General features: G+C 38.1%; 1 protein-coding gene across 20 annotated transcripts in view; it reads left to right on the top strand.

The window, feature by feature from the left end:
• Positions 1–26,090, top strand: part of SOX5 (SRY-box transcription factor 5) — a 607,966-nt gene that overhangs the window by 325,902 nt on the left and 255,974 nt on the right. For 3 of the 20 annotated variants that reach the window (XM_079305082.1, XM_079305079.1, XM_079305088.1), the window contains exon 2: positions 9,915–9,980. The exons of the other annotated variants lie outside the window; for them this stretch is intronic. The gene's annotated coding sequence lies outside the window, so the exon portion shown is untranslated. The remainder of the gene's footprint in view (positions 1–9,914; positions 9,981–26,090) is intronic. 20 annotated transcript variants of the gene reach the window in all.

The following is a 26,090-nucleotide window of genomic DNA, read 5'->3' as shown; positions in this document are numbered from 1 at the left end:
TCCCTGCTTGGAATTAAGTTTTTGCTGTCACTGGTGATGGCTTGTCACCTCCCAGAGTTTAGTCCTTATTTTGTATGATCTGCTTTTCCTAAGATGTTTGGAAGCGTTTTCTCAGGCGCTTGTACATATGTCCATTGATGGTCCCGCATCCCTCCCCTCCGTCTTCTTTTTTAAAGGTTATTAATAGCCCCTTGTGCGGCTGCAGTAAACAATCCAAACTTTCATTTCTAAGCAGTAAATGAAAGAATGCCAGGATGTGCGTTACTGAGGTTTTTCTCATCTTCGTGAAAGCTACCTCCTGTATAAACATTTGGTTGTATCTGACTATGCAATACAAGCTAGGTGCTAGACCAGCTGGTTAAAAATATGCTAAGTCAAGCTGTTCATCGTTTAAACCTACTGAATTTGATAGTAAAGGCATTGAAAAGAAGGCAAGATAAAAACATTTTAAGTGGGCTGAGGAACACGCATGCAAAGAAAGGACAGGAAAGAACTTGAATTAAAAGATCGGACAAAATTAAAATTTGGAAATGCGGAAAAGAACTATTTTAACACTTTCAATCCTTGTTCTGAAACTAGAAGGCTTCCTTACTAGAAAGTGAAATTGGCTTGGTTGCTGTATTCCGAGGCTGTCTTTAATGCAATTGTTTTTCCAGACTTGGAATACTTGGCATTTTTCTTTGGTTTGTTAGCATTACAATAATAGAATAAAATTGGTTTTGTTCACGTGCACTATATTAACTTAGTTCAACAACTGAGGAAATTGTTACTGTTTCTGATGTCAGATTTGATCTGGCATCATGATCATGTATTTGTCTTTTTCATGCAATCAATAGATTCAAGTACTTCATGTGCTTCACTGAGTTTATATGTAGAAATTTATAAGCAAGCAATTTTGATTATTCTTTGAACTTTGTGATGAACATGGTGCTTATAAACTCTCTGAAGCAGAATGAAGTCCTTTCATTTTCCTGCTGGGGGACTTTTTTTTAGCTGAAGTCTCTCTGCGTTATAAATATAGATATTTATATAAATTTTATATATAAACAAGTCATTTGGGGCAACCATCATCCTTAGAATGAGCTTCTCTACTCTTTCCCTTTTTTTTTTTTTTTTCCCCCTAGGCATACGTTTCATTTTCAGAGATCCCAGCTTTGCTCTTGTAAACATTCTATTTAAATAATCAATATGCCACTCTTCTTTTGCCATGCAGATAATAGCAAGCAGTACAAATGCGAAGCAATAAAAATGAACCTTAGGACATGCAATTTTTTTGAAAAAAAAATTTAAACAGTTTTCCCTCTAGTTGAAATTGGAGATACAAAACAGTATCTTTGTTAATCATTACCATTTGTTTACATTGTGTGTGTTTGACTATAGTTGCACACACATACACAGACCCAGACTGTCCATGTAGTACATGTGTGTTTGTCAGGGAACAGCCGTGAGGACGTACTTTCTCTTGCACAGAGATCCTCAGACCCACAAATGCCTGCAGAGTTGATGTGTGTATTTATGCACGATGCACAGATCACTGGGTTTTAGATGTTTATAGCAGGTTCTCTTCTTGGCTTCTCAGTCAACACAGTTCTTGGAGCACATTTCTGCAGTCACTTGAGGTCCAGCTTATCTGCATGTCCCACTTCAGTTCTGTTGCTATTATCCATCTCCCACTGTTCATTTTTAAACTTGAATAGCAAATGACAAGGAGGAGAGGATTTGTCAAGCAAAGTTGTTTGCAGTTCAGATATCAGAGCATCCGTGTGTCTCTCAAGATGTTGTTCCTCTTTCCCCGTTGTCTTTCGTGTGAGGTTTCGGTGTATCTCAGTAAACTGCAAACACTTCAGAAACTTTCAGTCACCCCACCTGAAGAGAGCTGAATTCAGGGGACTTCTTTTCTGTGTCTGTGGCCATTAGCAGGGGGAATTTACGGTACACACTTAGAATGAAAATGATCCTCAGTATCAGACAAATAAACACTCATTAATTCATTCAGCATCACTGGTAAATTGCAGTAGGTTTTGTGAATTAACATGTGTAATTATTTACTGTGCCAAAATTGAGAGGATTTTCATCCTTTCCTGAGAAGTTTCTTGCACGCCTTTATTTCTGTTTGTGGTTGTTCAGCTGCTTGATTGAGAGGAGCATCATAATGAGTACGGTGAGGGGGATGATGTTTGCAGCAACATTGTAGAGAGATATTATAACTGCAATCCACTCCATGTGTTACAGGGTAACTTCTGGGATGTACTGGGTGAGTGCCTGTGGCACGCTGAATTGGCTTTAAAGGTCTTGAAATGAAGTCTTTTGTTGTTTGATTTTTTTTTCTCTCTCTCTATTTTTTTTTTTTTTGGAAAAAAAGTTTTACTTCACTGAGGATAAGGTAGAGACAATGCAGCCCAAACTGTCGTGGACAGCTGGGAAATTTACAGAATGATAAAGACTCAGAAATGCCCAACATAAAGTTTTAATGTCTTAATAAAATTTGATTAATGAAAAATAGATAAAGTGACTGCTTAACAATATCCCTAGTGCATGGAATGTTCTTACACCCAAATTAATTACTGCATATTTACATTTCTCTATAGACTGAGAGAGAGGCTATGCTAGGCATCCTGACAGAGTGACATCCTTTCTTTTTCATTATTTCCTTTATTTTGTTTCATTTTTATTTTTAACATGCCAGTTGAAGGTAAAGTGGTATGCAGTGCTTGCAGAACAAGGACGGGTGGGTTAGTGCCTCCATTGGAAAAAATGGCAGAGCTAGAAAAGACAAATCAAAAGACTCCCATCCTTTGGATAGGAGTAGTGGGTATGGGGACAGTAGAACAAGTTCAACATTTGCAGTCACCGATAGTGTGCTCTTGGAGTTCTCTGTTCTAGTGAATAGCTCGTAGAAAGGAAAGGCTCAAGGATGTAAAGCAAGCCTCTGCTGGGAGGAAAAAAATATACTTAGCTGCTTTACTGCTGCACTGCACGAGTCATTTCAGACTCCCACTGAATTTATTTTGGGGTTGTACCAACACTGTCAAATGGAGAAGTCATTTTCTTAAAAGGAAACTTTGCATATTCCTAAGTGCTTTTCTCAGCTAGTTACCCTAAAAGCTTTATTCTGCTGCATTTGCTGAGAATTTTGGAGAAAGAATAATACCTTTCCATTACTCAGCCTGCTCAGAATGATGTCCCACTCTCCTAAAATCTACCTGCAGACGTAGATTCTTTCAGTTAAAAGATTAGTATTGAGCTGAATAGCTTTTAACTTCATTGAGATATTTTGGGAAAAGAACTTCATTGCTTAAGTTTATGGTTCTAGGCATCTGGGATTTGAAGAATAAATAGTGTCAGTGTAAAGTTACAGATACTAGTTTTTCGCAGTGACAAAAATTAACAGTTTTATTTCTCTGAGATAAGTCTAAAGGAATTAATGCATTTGCAGACTATTCATTAATCTCCTGCATGCACTAATTTAATTTGTTGTGCTTATGCGAGGAAGAAGTTGACTGTTACAGATTACAGGTTTTAATGAACATTTCAATAATTTACCAGTTGCTGAAGTTGTGAACTAGTCTTGGAAGGCAAAAGCCCAAATGAGAGAGATGGTGAGTGATACACCAGCCTGCACAATTTGAGTGTTGTATTCATTGCATTTGAATCAAATTGGGAGTTTGGCATTACTAATTCTGGGTGGCTGGCTCATCATATGCATTCAAGGAGTTAATTAAAACACACACACAAACACATACACAGTCTCCCACCAAGCATCTTGCGGTGTTTATGTGCTTAGTGTGTTTGATTGGTACCTTTACATAGGCGAGGAATTGTTTTTCCTTCTCTTTCTGTCCAGAGATCTTAAATATATAATTAGTTTACAAAATATTTACTACTTCTCAAGGAGCTTTAACGAGCATTTATGTCTTTATCATTTAGGAGGCAGAGTATCTTGTTGAGTTACTTAAATGTGAAGCTCCCTGATAGGATTGATATATGTGTCTGTGCAATGTGATGTATCTGTAGGTGTTTAAAATATACTTTAAACAATATTTAGACAGAAAAAAAAAGTCTCCTCCCAAGGTACAGTTACAGTCCCTTCACATACTTTTCATACTAGGCTTGAAATAAGGTAACTTCTTGTTTGTGTGAGATACCTGTGCCTTCACAACTGTTGCAAAAGTCAGTCTGACATCCTCTTGACTATCCATTTTATTTTATTAATTTCTTGCTCAGGTCTGGTTATAGCATAATTAATTCATAAGTGGAAGGGGAAAAATGCTGTTGTGTTTTACCTGTACACACTGGAAATATTCAATACCTGTGAATTCTGCTACTGTAGTCAAGAGAAAAGAAGCACTCACAGCAATTAATCAATAGCTGTACTGCCTCTCTGATGATGGCAAGGAGTTTGTTTTTTAACAAGTAGCATCCTTAAAAGTAAAGAGTATTTCCCTCTTAGAGTTTCTATGGATTTTTATCAAATGTGGAAAATGTGAAGTCACATTCCTACAAAAGGTGAAAATATGTTGTGTATGAGTATGTTAAAACCTACAAGGCTGCAAAGTAAGCAGATCTTCGTCACATTACTGAATTACCTAAACCAGAACTTCTGGAACTTTTGAAAGGGGCTGTTTTTCTCTGGAACTTTGGGTGGTTCTGGCCAGTGGGTGAGTGCAAGCAGTTGTGGGGATTTATTGATGGCGTTTGTCCCGTTCCCATCTCCTCCCACAGCCCCGTTGTCAAAACACCGTCACCATAAAGTTTTCAGCCACACCCTTTGCCAGGATGAAGGTGCTATCCCAGCTCTCCCACTCCCTCCAGAGGGGCTGCCTTGCTCCAAAGTGGCCTTGCCTGGGCTGGGCACCAGGAATGCCGTGGGGGGTCCAACACGCCATAGCCTTCGCCTGAGAGACACTGTTGCTTCCATGCCACACCCTGCTATGCCAGTTGGGAAGCCAGGAGTCTCCTTAGACCACATGTCCTTGTGACAGCATGAAATTCTGTGTGCAGTAGTTGTTCTGAGACAGCAAATTTAGGTTCTGGAAGAATTTTAGGGAGCAAGCGCTGCTTGCAGGGGCCATGGGACTTGAAAAGAATGTGAGAAGTGAATGGAAATGGTGAGGTGTACAGTAGTAATTCAGAGAAGCTGCCTGTCATTTTTTAGAATAGGTGCAAAATTTATTCATTTAATTATTTTTAATAGGTACGAGGAAGCATTGAATTCCATTTCCTGCAATTACCAGATGTTAATATGAAGTTCAGATGCTTCTCATGCTATTGGGGGAGCTGCTTGTTTTGAAAAAAATTGGCAAACATTTTTCAATGTCCTGGTTTTCATCTGGCGTGGCACTTCTCTTCTACTTGTCCTTTTGTCACCTCGTTTAAAGAAAAAAAAAAATATTTCCAACACGATTATATTATTTTTGACTTGTGGAACTCAGAGGTAAAGTGAAAATGAGAAAGAACTTGCAGCTCAGTTTGTAAGTTTGAAATGGCATTGACCTTGTTTCCCTTAAAAGTACCGTGGAATTAATCGGGTAACATTTCTCAATTCTCAAATTTGTACTATGTATTTATACTTTGCTAGTTTTTAAATTTGTATTTAGTATTCCAAATTTCTTTTTCATACTACTGTTTTTTTAAAGACCAAGTATTGAAATTAATTTTGGCATATGCTTTTTGAGATTTATAATAATTTTATTTTGTTTTGCCTTGTAGTTCTGGTTTTGTGTTTTTTCAACTTCATATAGATTGTCTTAAGATTTTTGCGTTTTGTTTTTTTTTTTCCTAGTATGTGGGTGTCTGACTGTTATTTGACGTAAAAATACCATTAAATGTTGCCTTAGTGCAAATTTTCTTTGTGATCGTATTATAGTCTTATTACTATTAATTTCTTTCTGTCATAGCATAATTCTGTTGCATTTGGCGGCAAAAATATAAGCAGAGTGAATTGATATTTAATTTTCTTGTATGAATACTCAAAATTCTTTTTAGTGGTGAGGAACTTGTGCAAGAGTCATGTGCTATTTTTGTAGTTAAGAGCATTGCCTACATCTAGTGTTCTTCATGGACCTTTGTAGCTCTAGAGAAAAAAGCCCTAGCAATATACTTCATGTAAAGAGAAACTCATAGAGTTTGTCATCTTGGTTTCTTTGATGCTGGGCTTAGTTGTTTTAAGAATGTGGGAATGAAAAAACTGACCCAAGTTTCATTGATTTGTCTCAGAGGTTAGGCATGGGCAAAGTTAATGCATCTGACAGTGAGCTGGACCTACTCACCATTGCCAGCTCAATAGATTATAGAAGACCAAAGCTAAAAGAATATTAATGGTTTGAAACAATTTTTGATGCTGTTATTATTTTTTAACTGTAGTTACGTGAAAATATTTCACCCAAATTTTTTTGCAATTTAAAACAGCGTGCCTCCCAAAATCCAGGAGTGTGTGCACTCATCCGCACAGACCCATTTGTGTTTACCCTCTGTGGTTTGGAATGTATCTCTGCTGGGTTGCATTAATAGACTACACTTCAGTAAAGTGGGATGAAGCTAAAATTCATCACAGTCTGAAAGACCCAAGTGAATCTCTGCACACCATTTTTATAAATTTGGAAGTATTTCTTGATTTAAGAGAGAGGATGCTTAATTTTTGGGCAAGAATCATATTGTCCTCTCACCTTTGGGGGTGGCCTGCCTGAGGTAGGACTAAAGCACTTCAGTGGAGCTTTGTGCTGGGGGGGAGCTGTAGTTCTGAGTACTGTATTAGACTTCAGAGAAGTCTTCCAGATAAATTCCCTTAGCATCCTTATTGCATTCACTTTGTAAAACAAGACTGGAAACATTTTCTCCCAAGAATTAGTCAGGCTTCTGTTCATAGGGTTTTATCCCTAAATTTTGATACCATGGCCTCACCAGGGCAGAGGCTTTTATTGAATAGACATGAGATATGTGGGAAGGTGATGGTTGGTAGGGCAGAGGGAAGGATGTTCTTACCCGTTTGCATGTCTGTTAACAAACTGGGTCATTTTGCTGTGTTGTATTTACATGACTTGTTCCTGGTCTGGTGTGAAGTGTGAATCACCAAAACATGATGATTATTAAAAAAAAAAAAATAGGCTAAATGAAACATAACTGAAATAGAACTGAAAGGCTAAATGAAATCAAGTGAAAACAGAACATGCAACATTATTCTTTTGGTACGGCTTCCTTCTGCAGTTGCTGAGTAAAGCCAAATAGCTTTTCTTTTTTTTTTTTTTTTTCTTCCATGTGCGTTAAAAATATCTAGGCTTTTGAATTTGAATATAACAGGGACACGGAAAATACATTTCTCTCTTCAGGTTCAGGCTTTGATTTGTTTTTTGCTCCTGGGTTTTGGACACTGAAGTAGAAATTTATGGTGTGTTTTAAAGAAGGCTACTGGTTCTCATCTTTGTCAAAACCCCATAACATCAAGCTGATTCTGGTTGCACAACTGAGATTAGGATTTGGCAGAATTTCTCAGTGACAGGCTCTCCTCCTTTACTTATGTTTTTTAAGTTCTGCTCAGTTTTTCTCTTCTTGCCTAAAGTCTGAAATGAATTGTGTGACTCGGGAATGCACATTAGGTGTTTGCATGAAATACCAGGCAAAGTGTAGGGAAAATCTGTGCCACTCTCAAGTATGCAATGCATCTGTTTTATAGATAATCTTCATGTGTATTAGTGTCATTGATTTAGTGTGTTTTTGTAGAGTGCAAGCATCCTGAATCAGGACCCCATTATGCTTGTCACTGTACAAACACAAAAAAAGAAGGTTTCTTTCCATTCCACAGAGCAGCCTTTGTGCTTAGAGCTTAGAGTAATATAAATGTGTCTTTGTATGGGGAAAATTCAGTAACAGGGAGTAGGTAAGAGATCCCTAGCATGGTTCATGAATGAGATTTCAGTCCTAAGGCCATGCTTAACAATTTATAAATTGAGCAATATATGTGTATGGGTATTCTCTCTCTCTCTTTTTTTTTTTTCTTTTTTTCCAGACGCATGTATGTAGAAGTTGCTTTACTTAGAAGTACTGATATTATTAATAATAGATTCCTGCTTCCTATAAAGTCTTTTGATTAGGAATTCAGAGCATTTGGTAAGCACTGTTACAAAAATCATGAAGATTTGTGCTTTGTAGATTGAGAAGCAAGATTAGCCTCCACCTATAGATGAGTAAACTGAGGAATGTTGTCACAAAAGCTTTTGCATGTGAGGGTTTAAAAAGTAGAGACACTGACATTGACACTTTTAACTTCGAGGCAACTTCCTTTTCCTTCTTGAGATCCTAGGAACTGCAAATTACAGTTTTCTCTCTGTCCAATTATAATTCTAAAGGTCTCGTTCTAGCAAGATGAATTATAGTATTCAAATCGCTGAAGTATGTAAAATAGGGACTATGGAGTATAATTAATAAAAAGAAATAAAGAAATGTTTGCAGCCACAGTTGTATCATTGAGGGCTGGGAGGTAATACTGTCTGTAGACCCTCCAGTTATCTGAGTGTGCGGGAGTTATTAGAGTGTACCTGGAGGCAAGTTTGGATTACTGGAGTCCAGCAGCAGTGCCCACTGTGTTTAAGCAGCAATTTGGGAAAGTGTGTGCTACAAACAGGTAAACTTTGATCCTGGAGAACAGTTAACATATTCAGCCATATGTACCAGAGCTGTCATATGTTTTATAAGGTGAGTCCAGGAAAAAGTTGTTCACATGGAGAGTATTAATGTGAGGAACAAACTCCACTGAAAGTGGCAATGTAGGCAGCCAGAAAACCAACCAACCAGCCTAAAAGCAAAAAATCCCACTGTAGAACACAAAATGTACTGTGATTCCTACCCAAGCATTTGGCATCTGCTTTTTAAATGAGATACAAAATGAAGGAAATGATACAGGGTTATTAAAAGGGAGGAATTATTTTCTAATTCACACTTAAAGTTCTTCTAATCTCTTTTGGTGGTTTTCTTGTTTCCAACTGCACTGTCAGTAAGAGTAGAGCTGAAATGCTGAGGTCTGCAGGTGGCTTTACATCTAGGCTGTGTTGCATCCTTTACTACATGCTATTGAGAAAATGAGTATAAACTAAGGTAGTCCTGGGTGGATTTCATCTCTGTTGCCTTTGAATATCATGACTAATATGTTACATTATTCTCTTTGATAAGCTTTTTAAGAGTGACATTACTTTGAAGATAATGGATTGTGATCAGGCCAGTTCCATAGTGTTTCAGTTGTAGTTTTTCAGCAGTGTGTTCTCAAAGACCTATTTTATCATAGGACCAGTCAAAGCATCCTTTAAAAAAGTGCCCATTCATTCTGAGTGTTTGGACTCAGTAGCACTGGAGTTCAGTGTCAGGTCCTAAAAACGTAGGCCTAATTAATTACCGTCCTGCTCAACTCTCTGAAAAAGGCTGGTGTTCTTCATCCTAGTGCACCACGATGGCATGAAACAGTGACTCATGAGCTGATCACTGAGCAGAATCCTGACTTTACTTAACCTGCAGCAAACTTCCATGAGTTGCAATGTCACCAGAGTTCCTAAAGCATCGGGAGGAATTTCTGCAGGCTTCAGCAAATCTGGGGATTTCGGGAGTTCTGTTTTGCTGTGCTTTGATGACAGATTAACTATCTTTCTCTCCTAAACATGTATGCTTGCCTGGCAGATTAGAATGATCTGAATGTCCATGATGAAAATGTACCTGAATTATGCCAGAGCTAACATCTGGACCTTAGCAGACGTGGCACTGCACACAAAATCAATCTTTGTTTTGAAATGATGTGTTTCCTAATGTACTAATTCCCAGTTGTGGCCACCAAGGCCTATAGAGAGACTGCTTCACAAAAATGCCTTCTTTCAAATATACACGTTTGATAACCCCAGTTTTCAAAAGTGTGACCTCTGTAAATTTGTCACCAGGCAAATTATTGTCACCTGTTCACTGACTCCATGAGAAGCCCAGGTGGCCAGCAGAGCCCCATGCTGGTAAGCATTTCTGGTTTTGCTGTTTGTGGAAGTAAGCAACCCACTCAGAAACTGACCAAGATATCTGCAACTGAGGGGAAGTGCATGAGTTGCCCAGTGTACCAAGAACAGGTTTATCTTGTCTGGAACTGATTCCTCTAGAGCCGCTAAGCCTATCTTATATTTACTTTTTAAATAAGATAAATAGTTAACAGATTAGAAAGACAAAGTCTTTCTCTTAAAATTACCTACAGAATTTCCCGCTAGATGTTTCTTAGAAAGATGAAAACAAGATGAATGGAGTTTCTGCTGTTGTATTTGGGTATAATTTAATGTGGAAGCCTGTGTTTTTAAAAGCTGCTATAAACACTCAGAGTGTAACACAACGTTATTTTAGATAGGAGTTAAATACAATAGCTTTTTACATACATGTGCAGTCTATTGAAAGGCCATCCAAAGCATTGATACCAATTTATGATGAACTTTTTCTTTGGTTATACATCTGGGAGGTATTAGCTGAACATTTTGAGGAGAGCTGTGAATACCTTACTTGCCAGTTGTCTGAAGTGCAGCTGATGGCTTCAGTGCCAGTGTTTTGATGGCTGGAACCTAGGCCTGAATATGAATACAAAGAACCCTGTCTAAAAAAATGTGTGTGCACACACTTTTTATACAAAACGGATTTCAACCATCTGCTTGGCACTTAGCTTTGCAACTATAGGCTCTGATATGAAAGGGAACACTGTCCAGATTATTAAGGGTATCACTTTCACTGGCACCTTAGAAAAATCCCAGTGTTTTAGAAAGCTTGTTTTTCCAGTGGTTTTATTCAGTGGAATAATGAAAACAACACCCTTAGCCAAAATTTTGTGTCTTCCGTCATTTCTCTGATGGCAGCATCTCCCTTACCCTTGCAAAATATATTTTGTAGTGAGGAAAAGTTTCTGTTCCACACCTTAGCATTTCCAAGTGTATCAGAGGAGCTTAGATGAGTGGCCCTTGGAACTGACACCCCAGATGGTTTATGACACAAAGCACTGTTTGCTTAGGAATACGTTGTATAGCAGAGTCTGTTGCCCAAGCACTGCAGAGCGTGTCAAATCAGCATAGAAGTTAATGGACCAAAAGCTCTTCTGAATTTAACACTTTCCCATTTGATCGGAATTTAGAGCTTTAAATCAGGACCACAGTCTTCCTTTAGTGGTGCAGTGATGGAAAGTAAAGTTGATACCATGAATTACAGGAATATAATGCAATCATTTCTATCTAATTCATCTGTTTAAAGGCTGAGAATGAATGAGACCAACTAAAACCTTTAGTAAAACCCTATATATGAAATATATAGCTATATAAAATAAATTTTGCAAGTTAGGAGATTTAGGTATGTGGGAATTTGGTACCCTGACCAGTTCATGTTTACCTTAAGGTTAAACAGAGGAAAATCCACCATATGAGAAAAATAATCTCTAAAGCTTTCACTCCTTGTTAGCAATTGTCCTTAAAATACGCAGGACAAAGCAGTTTCTTCTTTCCTTTTCTTCTTTGAAAGTTCTTCTTTGAAATTACTTGATAATATTTTCCCTTAGGTGCATGTTTGGAAAAAGATGGCAAAAATGCAACCTCCTGCGTGTAACAAAGCCTCTGTGTTTCACCATTCATTTAGTGCCGTGTCACATTAGTCCTGCATTGTTAACACCTTTGGACAGGGCTAAAGGTTCCTTGCTGCTGTGTCTAGAGAGCTGCTTATGTCAGTTCATAATGTTTCTGGATGCTTTCCTCAGTAAATGTGCTTCTGATTTATAAGTAGGGCTGGGTTGTGTGCCTCCAAGATGACAGGAGGGTGAATAAAAGGTCTGATTGATATTTATGTTCTCATTTTATAAAAAATTCATTTTTTGTATGTTATGTGGTCTCAAGAAAGTGCTGCTTTAAACTATTGTGTTTTATTGGCTTGAATCTGGCTTTTTGTGGAGAAGAGCCGAGATGCCGAAAGACAGATAAAGTTGGATTTCTATAGATAAAATGATGATAATATTGGAAACTAAAAAGCTTCTGCATAGTTTTAGTTGAATCATGATGTGTGGACAGCAAAAGTCCGAGTCTTTTAAGAATGTGTCCTTAACAGTATTAATGTTTTTAGTGACAGCAAGAAAATGGCCTTACAGCCCTCTGTATTATACCCATCCTTTCTCTTCCTCAGCTGTTTCTCTGTCACATTCTCCCCACATGCAGTTGGACCTGCTTTCTACATTTTTATTCTTCAAGTTAGGGATTAAAACAATGAACCTGTTAAGTTTAAGGAAATTCTGAAGACCTCTAAATGATGATCCAGATAGAAAGCAAGCCAGTTCTCCCACCATGGTATCACCATGCCTCCCTATAGCAACTCTGCTGGAGCTACTTAACCATCTATTAATGATGCAGTTCTTCGTGTTGCATGCCATAAAATGGGTCTCTTCAGGAGTGGGAAATAGCAGCCTATCTGCCATTGAGCATTAATGATCGCACAAGAAAAAGCTCCTGTATTCAGGGATGGGGGAGGAAGAACTCTGTAAAAAAACAGTTTTGAGTGAATTCATAATGAGACCTTTGCTGTTCAGCCTTCATGTTCTTTGAAATTTTAGAGGGGAAAATTTTCTTAACCAAAGTCAACAATTTGGTAATTTTCGTTGCTTCCCCTCCTCCCTGTAGGTAATATAGTCATATTTATTGTCAGTTTATTTTCTGTAGATTCTTCCACTCCTCTGTGGTTGGGAGGGAATTCTGGAGTGACTGCATGGCAAGGTAAATTAGAGATGGCAGTTGGTGTTGTGGGAGGAAGGGTTGAGAAAAGGAAGAGGCAGAGGGTAGGAGAATGCAGCTACAGTTTTTAAACAACCTTCCAATTGTCCCCCTTTTTATTAAAATGGCAGCTTTTTAAGCCAGGCCCCTGAAATGTTTAATTTGATTTACACTGTTAAGGCTAAGTTTCCCCTATGCTCTGAATATGAGATGAGCAAATAGCTTGCCCTCTCCTTTATTTTTCTTTCTTCTCTTTTAAATTTCTTCTTTCTTTTCTTTCCACCACTGAAATTCTAGTTGTCTCTTTCTGGTCTCTTTGTGTTCGTTTTAAAAAAAACCTGCTGCATTCCATTACCCCTCCAACTAAGTCTAGCCATCTGACCTATGGAAAGCTTGAGATGGAGAGAGGATGGTTTCAGGGGAGGATGCTCCTGGGATGTCTGTGATTTTCAATGGGTTCAGCGTTGCCATCAGGTTACAGTTGCATCTGCATTAAAACTGGGTGTGAATGACCAGGTTTAATGGTTGGACTTCAACTCTCTTTGTGGCCTGTCTTTTCATAACCCCAAACAAAAGTGAGCTTTCCACTATGCAAGTGCCAAATGGCAATGGAGTATCAGCCTGCCAGTTTCTTTGACTGTGTACCTCCAGCTTATGAGGGAAAACAAGGTCAGGCACATGTCAGAGCTGGACTTTGGAAATCCCTTGGAGCATTAAATGCTACTTGTGCCTTCCAGGAAGCTCTAGGTAGATACAAATTTGAAAGTGTCCAGAAAAAAAAGTTGTCTCCTACATTTCAAAGGCTACATAATGCAGCAATGGGGAAAAAAAGACACATGGAACTCTTTGAAGATCATTTATTACAACAAACCAAGCCTTTTTATGTTCCAAACTTAACCCAACACAAGGACACAGTGGCTACCTGCCACTGTGGTGTTGCTGTTCATGCTTCCTTTTTACCCAGCTAGCTTTTTGATCACCTGGTGTCCACATGTGTCCCCAACTAATCACTGTCCCATGCACGAGGTGACCACATGCCAGCCATGCAACCCATTCTCTGGTTATGTGACTTGTTTTGTACCTCGCTGCTAGCTGAACCTTTCTCAGAGTGCTTTCTGTTGCTCACCAGAAGTGAACAGGATTTCTTATCTCCCACAACATAACATCTGTACTTTCAAAGATTCTGATGTTATATTTAACACTGAAAGCATGAGGAAGGAATTGAGCATATGTGTAGGAAGAGTACATGATTTTCATAAAGAAATATAAAATTGTTTGAGAAAGCATTGCGTGTGAGCCAGCAAGTACAAAGCACTTGCGAGTCCTTTTAGAATTATGGGACACTTTTAAGTTTTTTTAATTGTTTGGCTCGTGCATCCCGTCTCTTTGGAAATATACCACTTCCATGGGTATTTTGGAAAAAAATGAGAGCTCACTTTTTGCTGTCCATATTTTTATCTGTACAAAGCATCAGAGTGCCTGAAATAAATTGTTTGCAATTTTTAAACTCAGTATCAGGTAGAGTTCAATAAAGCAAGACAAGTGCATTGTAACTGAGAACTGTTGTGCAGATGACTTGTTTTTCCTTTGAGATGAAAACAACCCAGGTGAATATGAGGCTCTGTGTAACACCAAGTGTGGGTCTTGCATTGCGTTTTTTAAAAACGCTTAGGGAGAGTAGCAGGTAAACATTTAATTTCACCAGCCACCAGGTGCCTGTGTCAGTCCAGTTTTCAGCTCTCATGGGAAGTTTTAGAAAAGAGAACAAGAACTAAGTAAGTCCAGAGAGCAGTGTTTGCTTCCACCTCCAAAGCTTTTATTACTGGCTCTCAGTAGCTCTGGGTAGTGGGAACATCCCGGGAAGTTTGTTCTTCCTCTCCCTTTGCAATATCGTGGTGTGAATAAACAGAGGCTGTGCTTGTCACTTGGCCTCCTTGCACAAACCTCACATTCATGTGCAGTCGTGAGGCTCTGTCCAGCTCCCACTGAAAACAATTGTGAGGCTCTCATTGACTTAGCTTGGGTGTTGGATTGGGCCCATTAGACGGGAAGAAAATAAAGTGGAAGTGTTGTTAATGACGCCTATTGATGCTTTTCCTGGCACAGAGTACTGCAGATAATTGTTTCTAGATGAAATGCAGTTGCATCTAAGTATTACATTTATTAGCTTTTCAAAGGAGGGATAACCAAAGTGGACATATGGGGTATTTGAAGTGTGATTGTGTGAAACTAAGATAATTTCAGGAGAATAGCTTAAGTTGCAGGATATGTGTGATGCCCTTTGTATCCAAGATGTGGGATTGTGGAATTTATTTTGCATGCACTGGTTCTCACTGAAAAGAAACCCAGAATACAAATAGATAGTCATATTTTAAATATATGGGGAGTGCAGCCTCACTGCTGTAGACTTCAAGACCTGTTAATCAGGCCTGATAGTGATGTGATCTCTGGAAATACTTCAGTTAAGTAGGTTTAATCCTTATTAACACTAAGTTGCTTGAAACCATTTTGGGTAAAGTCTGGGAAGGAATATAGTAGATTGAAAACATAAATAAAGGCCTGCTGTGTTAGGCTTTGAGCAATTTAGTTTCCTTTGAAGTTCTGTAAGTTTTGGACTTGCTAAAACATCAGGCCACGAGCAAAAGAATTTTACCTCATCTTCATATTTTTCTGCTATTATTTTCAGTGTCATTTTCACATTAAAATGGGGTACTACTTATGTTTCTGGTGTAATTTAGTTATTTCCCCAGCCCTCACCATGGTTTGGTTAAGACATGTGAGACTGGAAGATTAAACAGTCTTTTTTTTTTTTTTTTTTTTTTTTAAACCTTATTCTGGAGTGTTCAGGTTAAATGATGTATGTAGTTTCTCCAGGCTTTGGAATGTTTCCTGTTGACTTCAGTATGATTTAGCTGTGGATGACTGTGATCCAGAGATGTTACATTTTAAGGCTATAAGAGTGCGAAAAGGATAATGCAACATAGTTCCTTGTGTAATGGAGAAGCAAGAGAGAGAAGCCTTATTTGAAGAAACACTACACGTATATGAAGGGTAGTTTGTGCAAAACAAAATAAAAAAGACTCATTGATCCAAGAAGGCAACACCTCCTCAAAAACGTGCTTTTGCAAAACATCACATCTCATGCATCCTGCAGGTGTTTAATCATTGTTATAATTTCTTGACCTTGTAAAGGCCTGACAAAGGCAAGGCCACAAAGCTACTTTTTCCCTAGTTCCCAGTAGTATCCAGCTACACAGAGCCTCTTAATATCGCAGAGATAGGAGAGGGCAGTGCTTGTTTCAGTGCTTTGTTCTCATCCATCATGGGGGTGGAGGGAAGGAATGAAGTGGCAGGGCTTTTGTAGCTACTGTTTTTTGCAAATGTGTTTAAAGAACTATTTTGGAAGATGATGGTGAGGTTGTTCCTACTATTTGCACTGCATTGCCAAAACATTGTGCTCTTGTATGAGGTAATAAATGTGGTTGTGATGATATTATGAAAACATTGGTTTGTTATGATGATTGCAGAAAAAAATCCCAACTACATGGTAACGAATTTGTAATATTTTATTGAAGTGAAACATGGAAAATACAGCATAGCTTGGAGTTCCTTTTGAATCATTTCATGTTTTGGGAATGAAGAAGCAATTGTGAAACACTGAAGTGGGTGTACATGACATCAGTTAAAGAATAGATTTTAGGACATTTCAGTGTGGTTTAGTTCTTTGTTATTGTTTGTGTTTCTCTTGGTGTAGCATTGTTCAGTTTTTTTAGAATCCCTATTATGTGGTAATTCAGTTGGTAGTAAGATGCACTTTTACATGGCTAATAAGCCAAATTAGAATGCACATTTTTATTTTGCCTATGAAAATAGGCAATATTACCTAAAAGATAAAAAGATAACTGCTGCTGTTGTAGAGTCAGGAATGGTACATGGTTAACACCTAGCAAGTTGCACAGTGTAGTCACTGAAGGATGTCCAAGTAGATCGATAGAGGCAAGATGACCACAGATTCATTCCTGTCAACATCTAGTCTTGAGGTAAGGCACTCAGAAAAGTAAACAGGAAGAGATTCATGCTGTTGCTTCACACACTCCAACTGGACAGGCTGAACTCTTGGATTTCCCAGCTATGCTGAATGAGAGATTTGAATTTTTTTCTTTGTTTGTTTTTTGTTCTTTGGGGTTTTTTTGTTTCCTCTTTGTGTACACAACCTTGTTTTGTTTCTTGCTCAATTTTAGGTAATGGGCATTACTAAGTCTGAAGGCTTGGACCTGTTATGGATTTTTTTTTTGTTTTGTTTTTTTTTTTTAGTTTACTAGGGGCATACAATTAGAGCAACACATTATGGCTGCGACACTTGAGCATCCTAAGTGCATAAAATTACTTGTTATCCTACCTCAAAAATTTTATATGCCTGGTAGGTGTGTGAGTATTTCAGTTCTAAAACTCTGCTTCATCTGCATTTGGGGTCTTCCATGGTGTTCAGATAATCAGGTCAGATCTCTAAGTGTTTAGTTAGGAGTTGTCTGCAAGAGAGCACCATAGGTGCTCCAGATATATGTTACCTGTTTGTATGAGGGATAGGTGCCAAAAGAGGTGCACTGGAACAGTATATCACTGAACCAGAGAACCAGCACTGTTATTTGCTCCATCTTCCTTTTTTTTGTGTGACTTTTTTCACCTTCTTTTAAATTCTACATTGAAAAACATATTTATCATTCAGAGGGATAGAACTTCTACAATAATTACTGCCTCTTGGTAATGACATATCTCCTACAAAGCAGGGCAGGTTCTACAGCAGAGATGTAATGAATGACCATAGTCAGTGACTGTGATGTGTAATTGATTTCTGTTTTTTGAAAATATACTCTTAATAATTAGTAATTTGGCTGAACTACCCTATTCTTCTTTATATGGGTTGTATACAGAAAGAGGTGTGATACATGTTATTACTCATACAGCTTTGTCAATAATGATACAAGCTATATAGATGTGAAAAATGGACTAGAAAAAATAATGGCAGAGAACTGAACTAAAATGTTTTCCTTTAGGTAAATTGTGGCACTTTTTGGTATGTTAAAAAAAACACAATCTCAGGACAATTATATCTAAAAACTCTCTAAATATATAATCAAGCCAGTGGGGTACTTTTTCTGGGTGCCTCCTTTACCACATGGTGTAGTGATTTGACCAAATGTGCAGCATTACATTTATTCTGTGAAGAAAATGATATTTGGGTTCATGTTCTGTTTGTATGGCAATGTCTTTTTATGTTATGGGTAATACCAGACTAGCAAAGCACCATGCTTAGACTGACAAGGTGTGGATTTATAGAAAATCACCACAGATTAATCAAAAATGAGATATTAGTAACTTATTTTCCTGATGTTGTAAAGCTCAAAATTAAATGTCCAGTGTTTCAGTTGGAATCAGTGGCAGCTGGAATTCTGAGATCTTTACATCCTTCTCCTATGATTCAGAACGTCCTAAAGTCAAAAGGAGCTTTTAATTCATTGAAGTCATTTGGCCTCACTATCACAGAATGGTTTGGGTTGGAAGGGACCTAAAAGATTGTCTCATTCCAGCCCCACTTTGAAAGACAGAAATGCCACCTGCTAGATCTGGTTGCTCAGGACTGCATCCAACCTGGCCTTGAACTATGAAAGGCTTGTTCTTGGAGCATTCATGGTTTTGTTGGGGAGTGAAATGGGAACAGAAGAAGGAATTGACACTGGAGGGAAGTGGGGATGAGACTGCTTACATGGGTGAACTTGTATGACAGACACAGCTACCTGCTTTCTGTCAAACCTTTTGAATTTTAGATAGAAGGTGACATGATACTGGGCCCTTGGCTCTTATCCTTAGATTATTTTAAATTCTTTTTGGGCTTTTAAAGTCATGGCAGTGGGTCATTCAGAATTGCTTCATTTGGTTCTGTAACCAGGGTGAAAGGGAAGGTTTGGTTGGCAATTTATAGGCTGGGGAGGGTGCTGATGAAAGTATATAGGGGTAGCAAAAAAGAAGAAGAAAAGGAAAACAAAGATTGTTTTAGTCTTTTTGAGGTGGATGGCTATACATATATTTATCACCAAGTGGAAAAAAGTGAGACACCAAGGGAAATTATCCTGTGTGTTTGGCTAGGCCTTCCCTTGACTCTGTAAGCTATCATCATCTTTATGCTGGTTGTCTTTCAATGTATAATTAGCCTGGAAGTGAATGTGGATGGTGGGTGTTATGATGAAGTATTTTTTCAGAAAAAAATAAGGAAAAAATGGACTGCAGAGGTAAAAAAGTCTTATGTAGCTTTCCAGTTTTTTGGTTTGTCCAGGGCATGCATGTAACTCCAGAAACCAAAAATGTCCTAAATGGAGGTCCACTCAGGACATTAGGAGCAACCTAATTGGAACATGCCCCACGTTATTATGATGATGGTAACACTTTGTGCTTCTGTTGTGCCCCATGTGCTTTGGCCTCAAGGTGCTTTACAAATATTAAGGGATTAACTTGCACAATACTGCTGAAAAATAGGTATTATTATTGCCCCCCTTTACAGTCCTGCAAATTGAAGTACCAAGGAGAACAGCAGCTCAGTTGTGCTTCTGCCTGGAAAGAAGAACTCACATTAAGTCACCCCAATGCAGTGAGAGGCTTGAATAGATCTGGAGGAAAAGTTGGTTTCTGCAGACTCTTGAGTGTTTACAGCTCTTTACTTCCCTACATTCAGGTTGGACTTGGTAGACAAACTTGCAACCTTAGAGGAATAGGAGGCGAAACTGTAATTAATTCATCCCTAATTGGCATAGCAGTAAGTAATTCTGCTTAATCCATTCCTTGCTGTGAGGATGAAGTAAAGCTAAACATTTGAATTGTGGAGGGGGAAGAGGGGGAGTAGACAGTGAAAGATGGACAGAGGTAGACATTTCTTAGGCCATATGGCAAGAAATACCTATAAAAATAAGAGACTTTTCTTATTTTCTACTCAGATTGTCTCTTGACTTAATTAGGTAAAATGGAAAGAAATATGCAATTAATTTTTTTTAAAAATCACTAAATTTTCTCTTCACCTTCTTGTCTTTCATTCAGTCCATAAGAGTCTCTAGAGTGTGAAATATGAAGACACCAAACTGGAATTAATTTTGCTTTTTCATTTAACAGATTGTGTTACATTAACACCACACTATTGCCAAGCAGCAAACCTTTCCTTTCCTCAGATGTTAGGTACTAATACAGGCTAAGAACTGCTGAAAGAATGGTTATACTGAAATGCTTTATTTAAGTTTCTCCTCCCTTGTGGCTCTAGTGGGCCATGATTCTGTTAAGATGTATTCACATGAGCAGGTTCACTGAGTTCTCTTTTATTGCTTCCTGGCAAGTAAGCTAGATTCTATTTCATATAATGTGGCCCAAGTTAAAATTTCAAAGCTCACTCAATCCTGAGAGAGTCCTGCAAGACTTTCTTCTCCTGTATCTAGACAGCCATGAAACACACTGAGGGCACAGTTAAATTAATCAGGACTACTTATGTACAGAAAATCAACCAAGATTCTGTTTAAGAGATGGCAACTTTGATATCATATTGTTCATTACCTGCCTGTTTGTTGCTGCTCATGTAACTGGATTATTAAATTGTTTACTGATGACAAATCTTGTTTGCAATATTAAGCATATATTGAGAGTCTTGGTGTAGTTCTTCTGAAATTTTCTCTCTGTAAACTGTGTTGTACTTGCACTTGTGAGTGTGTTTGGTTTTTTTTTATTTTTATTTTCAGTTCTAGAAGTTTAACCCAGAATATGACAGTCAGCCAGTTCTCTGACTCTCAGTGTATCCAGTGCTCAGAACTGTTTAGTGAGGTGGTGCCATTTGACATTATCTCTATACAGGACAGCAGCACACCTTAATAGTTTGGATGGATTCCGTTCTTTTCTTTGCTCAAGATTGAAGTATTTATAGCTCAAGCTCCTGCAAGAGCAGCAGCCCATTTACTGGCACCATTTCACTGATAAAAATACAAGTCTTTTTTACCAGATTTGTGCCTCATGTCTCTGTAAGGTTCTATTCCATTTTAGTCTTCTGCTCTTTGAGCTAGAAATTTCATTTATATTATTTAAAAATTCCTGTGCTTCAACTGTAAACCTAAATTATTTGAATTTGATAGTATCTGAGCAAAACTATATTTAAGGGGTGGTTCTTCTTTCAGCTGTGGTACTGTTGTATTTTTCCATTTTTGTGACTGCAATCCCATTGCATTTGGAATTATCAGGACTCAGTGTGGAGTTATTACCAATGGACAGAGGTCATGAACCCAGTGAGCCGTCAGTCCTTTTAAATGTGAGCAAAACTCTTTTACTCTGTGTGTGTGTTTTCAAGATGATGTGGTTACACAGCTATACAATTAGCCTGCATTTCAATTTTTTTAAAAACCAGATAAATATATCGCTGTGCTGCTGGAGCTGCCGTTCTCAATGTAAAAGGCTTCAGCTGCTTCTGTATTGTATGTACAAACCATGGTGGTGGCATTTCACCTTTTCAGAGTATTTTTACCTGTAGACCATTTTCAAGATTAAGTAAACCAATGTGCTTTGTAAGCATACAGCCTTTTCTGGATACAATTTCCAGATAGTGTATTTCTAAAAAATTTCATTACCTGCCTATATCTTCGCTCTAATAGTTTTAACTGTGATATGACAATACCTGATTAAATGGTTGTCAGACTTGCACTTTATTGTGGTCCTGTTTGGGATCTTGGTTATTTTTTAAAGTATGGCCTTTCAGGTGTGTTTGGTCACACTTAAGGTGAGAGGTGTGTGACATTCACGGCTGCTACAGAAAAGTTACCTGTGACTATCCATTAAAAGGGATTAAAATAGAAACTGTGAGAATGTCAGATGTTGTAGTTTGGTCACAGTATTTCCCAAAATTCTGAAAAATTCTGAATACTTGGCAATTTGGGAGAACAGTCGCTGGAGTGTTTGCATCAAGGCTGAATTGGATTTTGACTTGACATGCAAACTCTTGTACAAAAAGGTCCTGCTCTGATTCTGTGTGGTGTGGATCTGAGCAGGTGAACACTTGGTCTCTTCCAGAGTTCATTTTCACAAAGTCTAGAATGATCTTCTCAAATCTTTACTGTTAGGTTGTAAGCATTGGCTTGCAAAGTAGAAGAAAATTGTAAAACTCCAAAGGAAAGGATGAAGTGTGTGTATGTGAGCTTGCATTTGGCAGTACAAAACAATTAGCTCTTTATTAAGCACAGTTGAATTGGTTTAAATTAATTGTAACTGCTCCTATACATGGGAAGGTACAGAATGTAAAATACAATATTAATAACAAATGCTTTCCTTTTGGTGGATAACTAATTTTTAAGCTGCCTAGAAAATTCTGGACAGAATTCACTTAGCAGGGCAGCTGCCTGACCTGGAACTTTGCTGGGTTTAATAGGGGCTGAATGCACAGGTGCCAGTGACAACAATGGTAGATTTTCTGATAAATGCATTATTTTCACAGTGCCACTGATGGAAGAAATTCTTAGCAGATGATAATGATAAACTTGGAGATTATCACCAACAATTTATAAAGGTTGACTTTTCCTTTAGAAGTCCCTTTGGATAAACTGGATGGTAAATTACCTGCCTAAGGCTTTTACTTTACTTGTGCTAATAAGATGAAAATGAATATGTTTGAACAGCTCTGAACTGAACTTTTCAGGCTGCCTGATAATCCATACAACTGTTTTTTAAACATCTTAAGTGAGTGAGCAAATAGAGACTATAAAAAAATTGAAAACTGTCATGTGAGCACGTTACCACCCTGTCTAAGTAATGGGGCATGACAAATAAGAGTCATTGCTGTAGAGTTCATATTTTCATTTTATGGCATGCATTAAATATTTGATCATCAGCCAGCAGAGAGGAACAATTGGGCTAAGAGTATCATTTGCAAATAGACGGGTGAGATTTAGACTATCGCAATCTGAGCACAGGATGAAGAACTTTTATATCTTAGTCCATGCTTCAATAGTTTCTCTTTACTTTGTGGTGTGCAGATCACTTAAGGTCTACTTTTGTATATCTTCAGACTAGAAAAAGGAGTTAGCAATCTGTATTTACTTCAGAGGGGATAATAATCCTTATTAACTTCACAGGAAAAGGGATATGTGAAAAGTAATTAGTATTTCTAAGTGCTTTTAAGGATGATGAAAAGCACAGTCCAAGTATAGAATGTTTGCTAATAAATTGTGTACAAGAAAGAAGAGGAGTAAGATGAGGTTTATAGTGCTGTGAAGGTGCTTGGAGACGTAGATGGGCTCCCAACCAGATTTTCAGAATCTATAGTGTCTTAATATTTGCAGCGTATTTTAAATTCTCTTAACAGCAAGGCAAACTGTGTTTTTGGCACTTTAATATCTTTTAAAATCTTTCTTGTGCTTTATATTCATATCATGTGGGCTGGGAAGAAGGTAGAGTGAAGTCAGCAGCTAGGGAAATAAAGGCTTGCTAACAGCTGCACTTTCTGATCATCCCTGTAAAGCAAGTGTGGAGATGGAGGATGAGAGAAACACAGGAGAAAGGTAAAATCTTTGCACATCTGATGAACTCTTTCACAAGGGAGGGGTTTGCAGACTGCTAGAAATGCCAGCCAGTGTAATTGGACAATAGTGAAAAGGATGCAGTGACATTCTCCCTCTATATGCTTGGTTTACTGTTTTTTGTTTGTTTAGGGGGTTTTGGGGGTTTGGTTTGGTTTTTTGTTGATTGGAGAGTTATTTTGGGATGGGTTTTTTTTTGTTGTTTTGTTTTGGTTTTTTTGTTTTTTGGGGGGCATCAAGGTTGTTTAGTTTTAATTATCACATCCCAGAAAAGATGTTTAGTAGATTTTAAAGTAAATATAGTCATTAGGTTAAAAAACCTCATTATTATAATCTATTTACCAGGACTCTATGTGGGAACTTCCTTAAAAATTGGACTCAATATACCTTGTGGGTCCCTTTCCACTCAGAATATTCAGTGATTCTGTGAAACTAAGTTTTGCAGTTTCAAAATGAAGTAGCTGATGAGAGAACTTAACTTTTGTCATCAGTTAAGTGTCAGTGCACACAAACCCACTGTCTAAATTAATGATATAAGTAAGTAATACAAACAGTGATCACTAATATAATGTTTCCTTTTAAAAAGAGAAAAATCTAAGCTTGCAGGGCACTTATAAAGGCAGTTAAATATTTTTATCTCTTAGGTAAAATTAGAAAACAAGGGAGCCAGAAAGGTGTAGTAGTTTAGATTTCTAATTTCAATATACTCATTTTTTTTGCTGTGAGATAGAATTAGGAGGAAAAGGCAGGTTTAAAACTTAAATGGTATAAAGAAAAACTTTATTAACAACAGAAAAAAATAATAAATTCAGAATAAAACCTTCAGGCTACTACTCCTTCCCTCTTCCCTTCTTTTTCTTCTTAACAACATACAGAAACACTGCAGTCAGTTATTAACTTAAATAATCTTTTTCAATTTACTCTAGGGAGAGGAGTCTCTACTTGTTTGGCTATAGGGACTTTTCTACAAGAAAAAAAAGACAGTTTTTTCATGGCTTCTCTTTCCACAAACTCTTTCCATCTTCACAGCTTTCCCAAAAGCTGTGTTTATGGGTCATGTTAAACTGATAGGGTATTTACTTTACAGAATGAACTGTTCAAATAGTAAAAGTTCTCTTAATCTCTCTTTCTCTCTTTTCATATTTCATCCCCAGGAACAGGGATCCCCTTCTTCTCTCGGGGCAAAGGATCCTCAACATACGTGCTTTTGCTTAATGATTTATCAAGTTGAACACTCCAACCCCACATGTCTTTTTTCATGGTTTATAGGAATTTTTAGTGTAGTACAGTCCATTCCTATAGCTTACAAAAGGATTTTTAGCTCAAATTCACAGTGTCTCCTCATTGTCCTTCCATCTGGAGCCTGACTGCTGCTTCACTGACTTTGGTGTATCCTCTCTGTTCTTTCTTTTCTCACTCGAGGGAGGATTGAAGGTCTGCAAGTCTTATTTGAGCATTGGATGGGTTAAAATCTCACCTGGATGATGCAGAGGATGGACAGGCTGTGCTAGAGCTGTGCCAGGATCTCAGGATGGGAAGGCCTGGCCCGAGCCAGGGGGCGGGGGGCACAGCTGGGATCTCAAGCAGCCTCCCTGGAGCTCAGCTGCAGTCCCCACTGCCCACGGTGCCTGTCCTCCCTGCCAGGACATGCCAGCTTCCCAGATGGGGGCCCGGCCCTGCCCCTGCCAGGCACAGGCCCTGTTACCTTCACTCCTGCTGCAGCGGAAAAGGACCTTTCCCAGGGTTTGCTTGCTTTAAAATGTGAATTCATGGAGGTGGACCAAATCTTCCAATTGGTTTTCCAGGCTGTCAACAACTGAACGAGCCTTCTATTTGTATGTCAACTCACAGAGGAAGTTCCCAAGGAGAAAAATTTCTGTGGATGCTCCTTTTCTAAATGCCAATTAATGCAAAACCAGCACAAAGGTTCAATAAATCATGTGGGGTTACACGGGACATTGCTGTCTTCTTAATTCTTAATACTGAGTCCTGCTTTCATGCTCCATCCTGAGGAAGAGAAGGCATTCAGGAGTGATCAATCTGGTCATAGTTTTGGTGTTTGTGCAGCTTTGACAATCATGAATGCCAAAGGCCATTGCTATACTTCAGAAATAAATTTCTCTGATGTATTGCAGTTAATCCATTCTCCTAGGTTTCATTCAACAGCTCTAGAACTTGCCAGGTGACCATTTAACCAAATCAAAAGCTATTTGCTACCTTTTTCAGATAAAAAACAGGATAGGGGACCTTTCCTGTTGTGTTTTATATCCAGTTGCAGCTGGTAAACTTGAAAACTTATCATTAGCCTGTCGTACATAAGTGTTTGTTAATATATGGTGCTAATGAATCCATTATTTTTCTCCATGTCCTAGTTTATTGTGAATGTAATTATTCCTGATCAATTACTTTGGCTGCAGCAGGTATGCCACAGAGTGTCTAGGCATCTTCCAATAAACACATTTTCTTTCTAATGTTGCCTTCAGATACATCAAAATGCAGCCCATGGACTGATTTTTACATGCTAGAGTTGTTCTCACTGCCAAATCCATGCTCCGGGTGTAGGAAAAACAGAAAGTGATGTATTTGTGGAGAGTGTAGATGAAAAAAAAAATGGAAAGTAGGGAAGTTTGTTGTTCATTTTTGTTTAAGAAATAAGTTAATTTTCTGAGACACTCCACACCTACATCTCTTGTGCCTGAAGGAATCCAAAAGTCCTCCTTCTCTTGAGGGCCAATGGTGCCTTTGGACTGCCTTGTTTCCC

The sequence above is a fragment of the Erithacus rubecula genome, assembly GCF_903797595.1.
Source record: "Erithacus rubecula genome assembly, chromosome: 4".
NCBI lineage: Eukaryota > Metazoa > Chordata > Aves > Passeriformes > Muscicapidae > Erithacus > Erithacus rubecula.
This window is presented reverse-complemented; position numbering and strand designations above follow the sequence as displayed.